This window comes from Aplysia californica, unplaced genomic scaffold, assembly GCF_000002075.1.
Source record: "Aplysia californica isolate F4 #8 unplaced genomic scaffold, AplCal3.0 scaffold00045, whole genome shotgun sequence".
Taxonomy (NCBI): domain Eukaryota; kingdom Metazoa; phylum Mollusca; class Gastropoda; order Aplysiida; family Aplysiidae; genus Aplysia; species Aplysia californica.
Window position 1 is genome coordinate 731,029 of NW_004797315.1, and position 9,487 is coordinate 740,515.

The window sequence follows — 9,487 nt, forward strand, 5'->3', positions numbered from 1 at the left end:
AGAGAGAGAGAGAGAGAGAGAGAGAGAGAGAGATAGAACGGAAATGTTTTTCTATCTGTATAGAATTAATGTTTTAATGAATGTTTCTAGTTACTCACGTTTCAACTTTATTTTGACTGTTCGTGAATTTTTATTGCATTGTATATTTTTAGTGAACACATTTTCAACCTCACTGCGAGACTGTTTTTCTGGTATAGAATTTGACACATATGCATTTATATTATATGTATAATACTTTGTTTTACGTACACATTTGTGTCGATTAATTTTTAAGATGTGATGTCTTTTTCATTGTAATGCGCATTGAGCATCTTTTAGGAAATGGAAATGCGCAGTATAAATGCTATTTATTATTATTATTATTATTATTATTATTATTATTATTATTATTATTATTATTATTATTATTATTATTATTATTATTATTAACAATAAATTGAAACTAAACTGGCCGTGACTCATAATATGTGACATTAAATTTCTTTACAGTGACAAGTATTCTCAGCCTGTCCAGTCAACCATCCAATCCACATATGGAGCCAACCACTCAACTCCCAATCGAGCTAGCCGTAGATCCATCGACACTGTAGGCTGAATATTACATTTTTGATGATGGAATTAAAGTGACGCTAATGGATCCTTATCTTACTTGGAACCAATACCTTGTTAACTGGAGCTAAAGAATATAGTAAATCTTGCTGTCGTCAGCGTGCACTGCCCGTAGTTTCAAGAGGGGTGATGGGGTGAAAGTACTTACCATTGAAATAAACAACATTATCCCCAATCTGCACCCCAACAAAATACAAGCACGCAAGATCATGGGTAGTTTTTCACCTCTGATGGTATTTTGTTTTTCTTGAAGTAAAAGTTTAGGCACCTTGACAGAAAATGTTACTGTTTGTAAAAAAGATAGACTTACTTTCTTACTTTTAGCAATTAGAAGCAGTAACTACATTTTATAGTAAAAAACACTTTCTTCTGGTTCGTGTCAATACTACGAGAGCTGCTTTTGATGATTATTTCGTTTGACAGAGATGACCTTAATCCCTCGCAACACAATGAGGCACAAACCAATATGATCGAAGCCTAAGCTCTTTGGAATCTTTTATACCCTCGACAGGCTAAATAGTCCGAGCGCCAGATGAAAAAGCTTGTTTTGCGTCATAAAGTTTTTTTCTTTGGTGATTCTAACAGAGTTTTCATTCCTGATTTCAAATCTAATGGGGGCCAAATGCTAAACTTTGGGTATTTTTGTTTAAAAGTGAAAATCCAAGATGGCCGCCATAGAATTTCGAGTAAAAGATGTTGTGAGGGATATCATGCATTTAAAGACATAAAAATGTACGAACTTAATTAAATAGCATTCAGTGTGACAAAAATAACCACTCTTGATGCAATACACATGAAATATTCGATAAAATGGCAACTTCAAAGAAAACAAGATGGCCGCCTTATATAGTTTTCATAAATGTGCTGATCCGCAATACACTTAAAAATCGTCGCATTAAAATCACGACCTCGCATGGATAAGTTCTTCCTCGTGGCAGAGGGCGACACAAACACACACACACACACACACACACACACACACACACACACACACACACACACACACACACACACACACACACACACATATATATTTATTTATTTATATATAGACTACAATATTACTTTAAAGTATTTCATCAAAGACGTGTGGATGCAGGCCTTGCATGGATCGGAAATAGTAAAGACAGTAGCGAGCATAGTTGACGTTCCCGGCTCAAAGATGTAGGGGAACATCTTTTCCACAGCAAGCAAGTGAAGAGTCCTGTCAGCTTCTCTATCAGCCCGAACAAAGGCCACCACAATGAACACTGGGTCAAGGAGCACTCAACCCAAAGTCTTGTATTTTTGCTCTGGGTGCTTTTGGTAACGAGACATTGCGTGAGTGCAGCCATGGTGTGCACGTTAGTTTTGGGGAGAATGGGTCGCAGTAACTACTCAACAAGAAGTCTCAATGCTTTTACATTTTGTGGGTATTTTTTCCGGGTCAACATTTTTGGCACCCCCACAAATGCAAAGCCAAGTATGTCTTCAATGCCACTTCCTCCCATCAGGTATCCCACAGCACTAACAAAACTCCTCAGCATGTACATACCACCAAGTCTTGGGATGAACTTCTGAGACTGTTCCTTGTCAACCCATGTGATGTGGACAAGTTCTCTGTACAGCTGGTAGCTTCTGCTGAATATTGTCCATCCATGACCAGTGATCTGTGTCAGACCATTGGCTTCAACCATTGCTGTCTTCACGGTGTCTGGCTCAGATGGGATAATGTCCAGGAATGGGCTGTACATCACCTCTGTCTTTGGTTGGGGTTGTTGTTCTGCACTGCGGGTACGTTGTGTGTTATAACCTCCATACTCAGGTCTTGCATCTTCGCCGAGTGCCTGTTTAAAAAATGACAGATCTTGAGTTGCAGTTCTATTCAGAGAAGCCTGTCGTGTGGCAAAAAAGACCAGAGATGAGACATGTTACAGGCTCAGTTCTTCCGGCATAAGTGGTTTCGTGTTTCCTGTGTACCGTTGAACTGCAGCGTCACCAAGTGTCAGATTATCGGACTTGGTTTCTGTTTTGCTGAGACGTCTGATGGCTGGAATATCTTGCATTTCCCACACCTACTCTGACTTCTGCGTGTTGGCTTGTGCCAGTATCTTTGCTGAGCCGTGCATTGATTTCTGGCCTTTTGGAGATGATATCTGCGTGTCAACGTTGTCAGCTACAACTTGAACAAGTCCATGTTTACTGTCAAAGTAGGCCAGTCCTCGTGGAACAGATGCCATAGCAACAGTACCTGAACACCGAAAGCGCCTTAGTTCGTCCCATGAGGTGGTGACTCCATACGTGTGAAGCTCGTCTATAAATTTCCTCTGTCGACTCAACAGAACACAAAATCCAAGTTGCAAGTTTGTGAAATACTTGCAGACTGTACTCGTAACAGTGTGGCCGATCATTGCTGCTGGCAGTGTAGAATCCAGGTTGGGGTCTTTGGCTGCAAGGACCGATAGCAAAGGCTGCACTCATTCATGACAAATCCCCTAGGCAGACGAGTTGGGGACGTATGGCGATTGTGCTTTGTACATTCTGCTTTGATCACACTAACCAAGCATGGTATGGCTCGTCCATTGCAGTCTCCTTCATCATTTGCAATACGCATCTAGACTGAAGCCGTGCTCCTGAAGACGAGGAAGGAAGCCACATCTGGTGAGACAGGATCAGCAATTCTGGATGTAGCTTCTCAGATACATGGTTCAGGAGTGTGCGTCGCGATTTGTCTTCCTCCCCCCCAAGTTCAATATACCGTTCATGGACTTCCACACTATTCCACATTCGTGATTTGTTTCATCGAATGTCGTCAACCAGCATACCGAAGACATAGTCATGCTTCGTAGGTGAGCTAGTTGATTGCGTTGGATAGTTTGTGTAGAACCAGGAGTGGCAGTCTCTCTGATACCTAGCATCTGTCAAATCACTGACTGTTGATGACACACAGAAGCTGACATCCATTCCCCATTTGTCCCCACGTTCCTTGGCACTTTTTGTATTTCTTCTTTGGTGATCTTCCCCCTTTTCTCCTCTCCAGTTCTGCATAATAAGTAGGCTTTTTCCAACGATCTGGGTGTTTTCGGGAGTATCAGTGAGCATGCTTCTCCACAAAAAAAAATGTTCGTGAAAATTAAACGAACTAGTACTGCCCCTATGACGTTTGAGTTCTTCTTCAGAAAGTTCCTCAGTATTTTTCTTTAGTAAAAATCGCTTAATATGGTCTCTGGAACAATGTGTGCTCACACAGTTCTTGTGACACAGTATAAACTCAGCATCATCTGGAAGTCTCTGACTGAGTCCATCATCTCATTGCCGGCTTGCTTCCAGTAGACCACTAATCCGTCTTGATTTGATCATCGATGGGTTCTTTATCGCATCAGTATGTTTTTAAAAGTAATTGAGAGGGACACTGTGTGTATGCATGTGCATGTTGCATGAACCAGCCGATCGCATCACGTCCTCGTGGTGACGTAGCGGTTTCCTACATTCTTTGTTTCTACGGAGGTGTGGTGTGACGAAGCACTGTCTGCCAATGTCTCCTTGCTTTGCTAGCTGAGTCCATATTACAGCAGGCCGTGCGGTGCACCTTTCGGTGCATCCTGTGACATCACGGCCAGAGGAGCTATTATTAGTGTTACGCTTAGTACCCTCGCGCGAATCTTGGTCGACTCGTACATGGAATAGAGGTGGGTAAAATCCGGATAAACTATCCGGATAACCGGATAGTTCTCTACGAAATATTATCTGAATTCAGACGCTAAACGCTCTTTCCTGACCCGTTTGCCGAAGTGAGTGTACACATTTGTTGATGAAGTAATGCTAACCTGTTTATCTAAGAGATTTTGCCGACGCGGTTCTTAACATATTATTTGCCGAAGAGGTGTACTAACATATTATTATCCATATTTTGGTAAAAGCGACTCATTTCCCAACCCTAGTCGCTCCTTCATCATTCTTACATGATACGGGTTGGTGTATTTTAGCCAGCAGAAAAAATTATGCCCATAAGATACAAGTTGGCCCCCGACTGATATGAAGTCTAGAGACCCCGAGGAAGCAGAATCACCAAAGAAAAAACTTTATGATGAAAAACAAGGTTCTAGTACTTTATATAGACCCGGCTCTCGGGCTAAAATCATTCCGAAACTTTTGACATTTCCGAGAAAAATACAAGATGAGGAGCAGCCTGCCTCGAACTAACGGTGGCGGCCGAAGCCTACTCGATTTTGAACCTGTGAGAGTTTTCGCCCTTATCCTAAAAGGCTAGGTGTAGATCTTTTCTACCATAAGCTCCGGGATGTGTTGGAAAGACAGCAGTAAGAAGGAGCCAAGGATTAGCAGCAGAAAGGCTGCAGAAAGAGTCAGGAGCCCAGAAGAGGGGGCAAAGGAGGTGAGGGGGGTGAGAGCAGAAAATGGAGACGAAAGCAGACGACAGAACATTGCATTTAGAAAATTCACAGAAGAAAATTTTCCGTCGCAATCCGAATTTGAACCCACGACCTATTGAATGAGAGGCGAACACCTTAACCTCTAGACCACGAGAGCTCCATGTAGATTTTGTCGAAAATTAAAAAGTTCTAACTGCAAAACAAATTCTCTAAACAAGGTACTGAGCAGATAAATCTCTATGACGCTAGGGTAGCGGTTTATTGCCAAAGATATAATATCTAGATCTAAATGTTTCAAGACGTAATGGAATCAGGCACTCCTAAATTTTTGGGTGTGTGGAGTTATTGCTATATTGGAAACATCTTAAAGCTTGTTGATTTGTCTTTCTTATTGATAGAAAAATAATACTCATTGATCTTGAATGCGATTCTAGATAAACTTCGATTGAATGAGGTGGGGTTCGCCTGGTTTTTCACAGATACAAATTAGCGAGAAAACGGTGTTGAGTCAAATAAAAATGATAAAAATTGCCAAACTGACTTTCTTTAATTTCGTTTTTTTTGGCGACTGCCTGATTTCTCTTAATTAAGAAGGGAACATACTTTGAGCACATCCTTGTAGATAAATAAGGAAATCGTCAACTTTAAATAACAGTTAATTCGAAAAACGAAACAAACTACAATTTCATGTTGTATTTTTTTGTTGAGTCCGAGTCAACAGTTAGTCGATAGAATTAAAAGGAGGTCACAAAAGAGCACGTTCTCCTATTCTGTCCACAGGACATGAAACTCGTAGGATTCTTTCCAAAAATTGCCAGACATATAGACACCAAAAGTACCGTAACCTGTTAAATATTTAGTAAGATTTTCTTTTGTCTCTCCCATTCCTATCAATTGATGCCAGTTTACAATCAAGCCAGCATTAGCTATTGTATACATACTTTTTGTAACATGTTAACTTAATTAATGATGATTTGCTAATCTTGCCATCAAGTTTTTCGTTCTAGGTAATAATAAAAATAAAAATAATTGCATTTATATAGCGCATATCCGTGCTCAAGAGCATGCTCTATGGGCTTTACTACTATTATTATCCCAGCAGACCCTCTGAGAACACTCAAAAACATTCTCGGCTTCCGCGGAAGCATACAGTGCAAGCTGCGGATTTCATGCGCTCAAACACTATCAAACTGACAAGATCGTTCACTGTCGGGTACCCATTTCCACCTGGGTGAAGTGAGGAACATAAATTTGTGCAAAATGCCTTTCCCAAGGACACAACGTCGAGTCGCTGACGGGATTCGAACCCACGACCTTACGGTTGCGAGTCCGAGAGCCTAACCACTAGGCCACCGACGATAAAATGTTCAAATATTCGTTAACGTTCAAGTAAAATGCATGTCACTATTAAGAAAAATTACAAATCACTGACAGAGTAAAGCTAACAGGAGGCACCTTACATGTGAGCCTGGACGTCGTCGTATTCAAAGTGAAAAGTAGCCAGACAAACACGATGGCAACCAGCGTGCAGAACGTGAGCAGATGTCTCTGGTTTGACGACATCGTCGCTTTAGGAACCACTTGAACGTGAGATGTCTCTCTGAAAATACATCACAACAGACTGAAAGGAAAAACGAAATAGTATTGAGGTTTAAATCCCATATCAACACTAAAAGGTTATCTAAGAGGCGGGACCTCCGAGATTAACGCCCATTTCCGAAAGGATCCACCCAGGTAGGAAATTCATGTGAAATGTCTTACAAGGACATACCGCCTGACGAAGCTCAGGGTTGAAACCCCGAACTCGCGATCTAACGTTTACGGATCCTGTAGCCAAACAGCGCGGCTATTCATGCCACTTAAAAAGACCGGTGCGCTGACATCTTACTAATTAATGCTTGTACAATTCTGTTTCTAATGAAGCTAGTAACATGTCACCGTACCGGTCTTTTTTCAGTGGCATCGATAGCCTTGTATAGAGTATTAGTATCTATAGAGGACCTATAAAAAAGTCAACTTTGCACCCATTTCAGCAAAACTTTGAACAAAAGACATTCAGTAGAGGGGACGTCAAATTCGTCAATAGGGAGAAAACCGGCCACTTCTTTCTTTGCGTTCCTCTAAAAGGTTTCATGGGAAGTCGATTGCTGGTTCTTCAACTTACTGTGCAACTTATTTTTACATATAAGTGACCGTTTTTCCTACTTTGTAAGGCTCCTTGTCTTCAAGCAACCTCATTCCCACTTCAAAAGTACCCAATAACAATATTATGCTTTTATTCTGACAAGACAACTTTTTATTTTTGATAGAATTAATTTTGAATTTTGCCTGGTGGCGGCCAAAGCCTGCTCTTTTTTATTTTAGGACCTCCAAGGGATCTTTAATGTGCAAAACTTGTACATGAGACCTCCGAGATTGTTGGCCCTTATCCGAGAAAGCTAGGTGTACGATTTTACCTACCATGCGATCAGGGAAGTGGCTGAAAGGCAGCATTTAGAAAGAGCCAGAAGTAGTAGTGGAAAGGGTCAGGAGTGAAGGAGGGAGAAGCCAGGGGGAGGCCGGGGATGAGGTGGGGAGGGGGAGGGGGGTAGGAAATGTTGATGATCATGAAAGCAGAAGATAAAACAGGACTAGAGAACAGGAAAGGTGGTAAAAAGAGAATATTTTAGAGAACAAAATCTTTTCGTCACACCCAGGCTTCGAATCTGGGACCTTAAGAACGAAAAGGAAACACCGTACCTCTAGATCAAGAGAGCTCGAATCCTTAGAAAATTGACCTACATGTTTGAGAAATATTAAGTTTTAAAATTTTAACCAAAACTGAGTAAAACGCTAAACATTTCCTCTTAAAAAGTCAACCACAGTGTGCACCTGTGCATTTAAGAACAAACTCCAGGTGTTAACCATTTCTCTCCAGACACGCTCGAATGCGCTGTTAAGAATGTTATAGAACTCTGGGTCGATTCTTTAGACCTCCTCTTCAGCAGTCCGTTTCAACTATTCGATTGTTTTCATGGGTTATTTCCTCCAACTCTGCCTTAAAAAACCCAAGAGGAAAGCATTGGTGCATACTGAAACTTTAAATAGGTTCACTTGTTTAAGACACTCTGTTTTTGGCAATTTCAGTTTTAAATAAATGTGCTCTTTGATGCAAAAATACGTAAAGCTTTGAGTTTTATTCAGTTTAGGTTGAACATTAGAAATCATAGTATTTTTCGAACACGTACGTTGATTTTTTCATAAGGGCAAATTTAGGTGCCTTAGATTGCATTTTATTTATTCGAAGTTTTGTTAAATCTGCTGCAAAGTTGACTGAGTTATTGCTGTTTACATATGTGTTTCTTTTTTGTTTATTATACACCGGTATATTCAGATGAAAAGAGAGGCATTAGCAGAAAGAGGGAAAAGATACTGGAAAGGTTGAAAACATGGATGGGTACAGCAAGAACGACAGACACCATCGCTGCAACGCAAGACAAAGTGAAGTTGAGGTCCGTGATCGCCCACGTCAGTCGGCAAAGCACAGGGTGATGATGAGAAGCAGATAACGAGCGCCATTATCACGAAGTGCCATGAGATAGTTACTTACTGAAACAACTGTGCCACCAGGGTTCTCCTCTACTCTCTGCAATCACCTCCCGTTTGGTTGGCGACTGCTCAGCAATTGAGCCTTCATACCTAGAAGCCATCCTTTCCTAATCCACTACAGGGGACTCACTGGGTTCGGTATGGCGACCCATGTTGAATTCTTTGTACATCCCAGCTAAGTTCAACAAGGTTAAATAATAGAAATACTGAACCCTGCGCATAGAAACTAAAACCCGAACAAGAACAACATACATCAAAACAAACAAACAAACAAACAAACAAACAAACAAACAAACAAACAAACAAACAAACAAACAAACAAACAAACAAACAAACGAACAAACCTGTTGACAGCATCAATAGAATCTCCCGAATATCCAGGAACTGAAATGAAACCCTTGAGCTTGTACACACAATACAAGCTTTCACAATCAAATTACATATTATGGTATAATTACATTTTAGGGCAAAATACTTAAAAAATCATATTTCAAAACATATGCTGAAAGTCTAGTTTTAAAAAAGACAATTAATGCCCAACATGGTCTAAACTAACAATTGGTCTATTATAGCCTTCAACTAGTATCTTGGCCTCCATGAGAAAGTCAATGAGGAGAAGCCTATACCTTCAAGTGGAGTCTTTTCTATGAAACAAACTCTTCTGTGAGTGCTTAGTTCTTACCTTGCTCACTCACTCAAGCAGAACAAGGGTTGTTACTTCTTGTAAACTGCCGTCTGTGGTTGTTAAGAGCATTTAACTGTTTTCTTATAATTTGAACAAAATTTGAATATTACAGGTCGTGCAGCTGTTACGAATGTTGCGTGTCTCGTGGTCTGGAGATCTGGACCTGTCTTCCTTGTCTAGACACGGCGCAGAGGGAGGGAGAGAGAGGGAGAGAGAGAGAGAGAGAGAGAGAGAG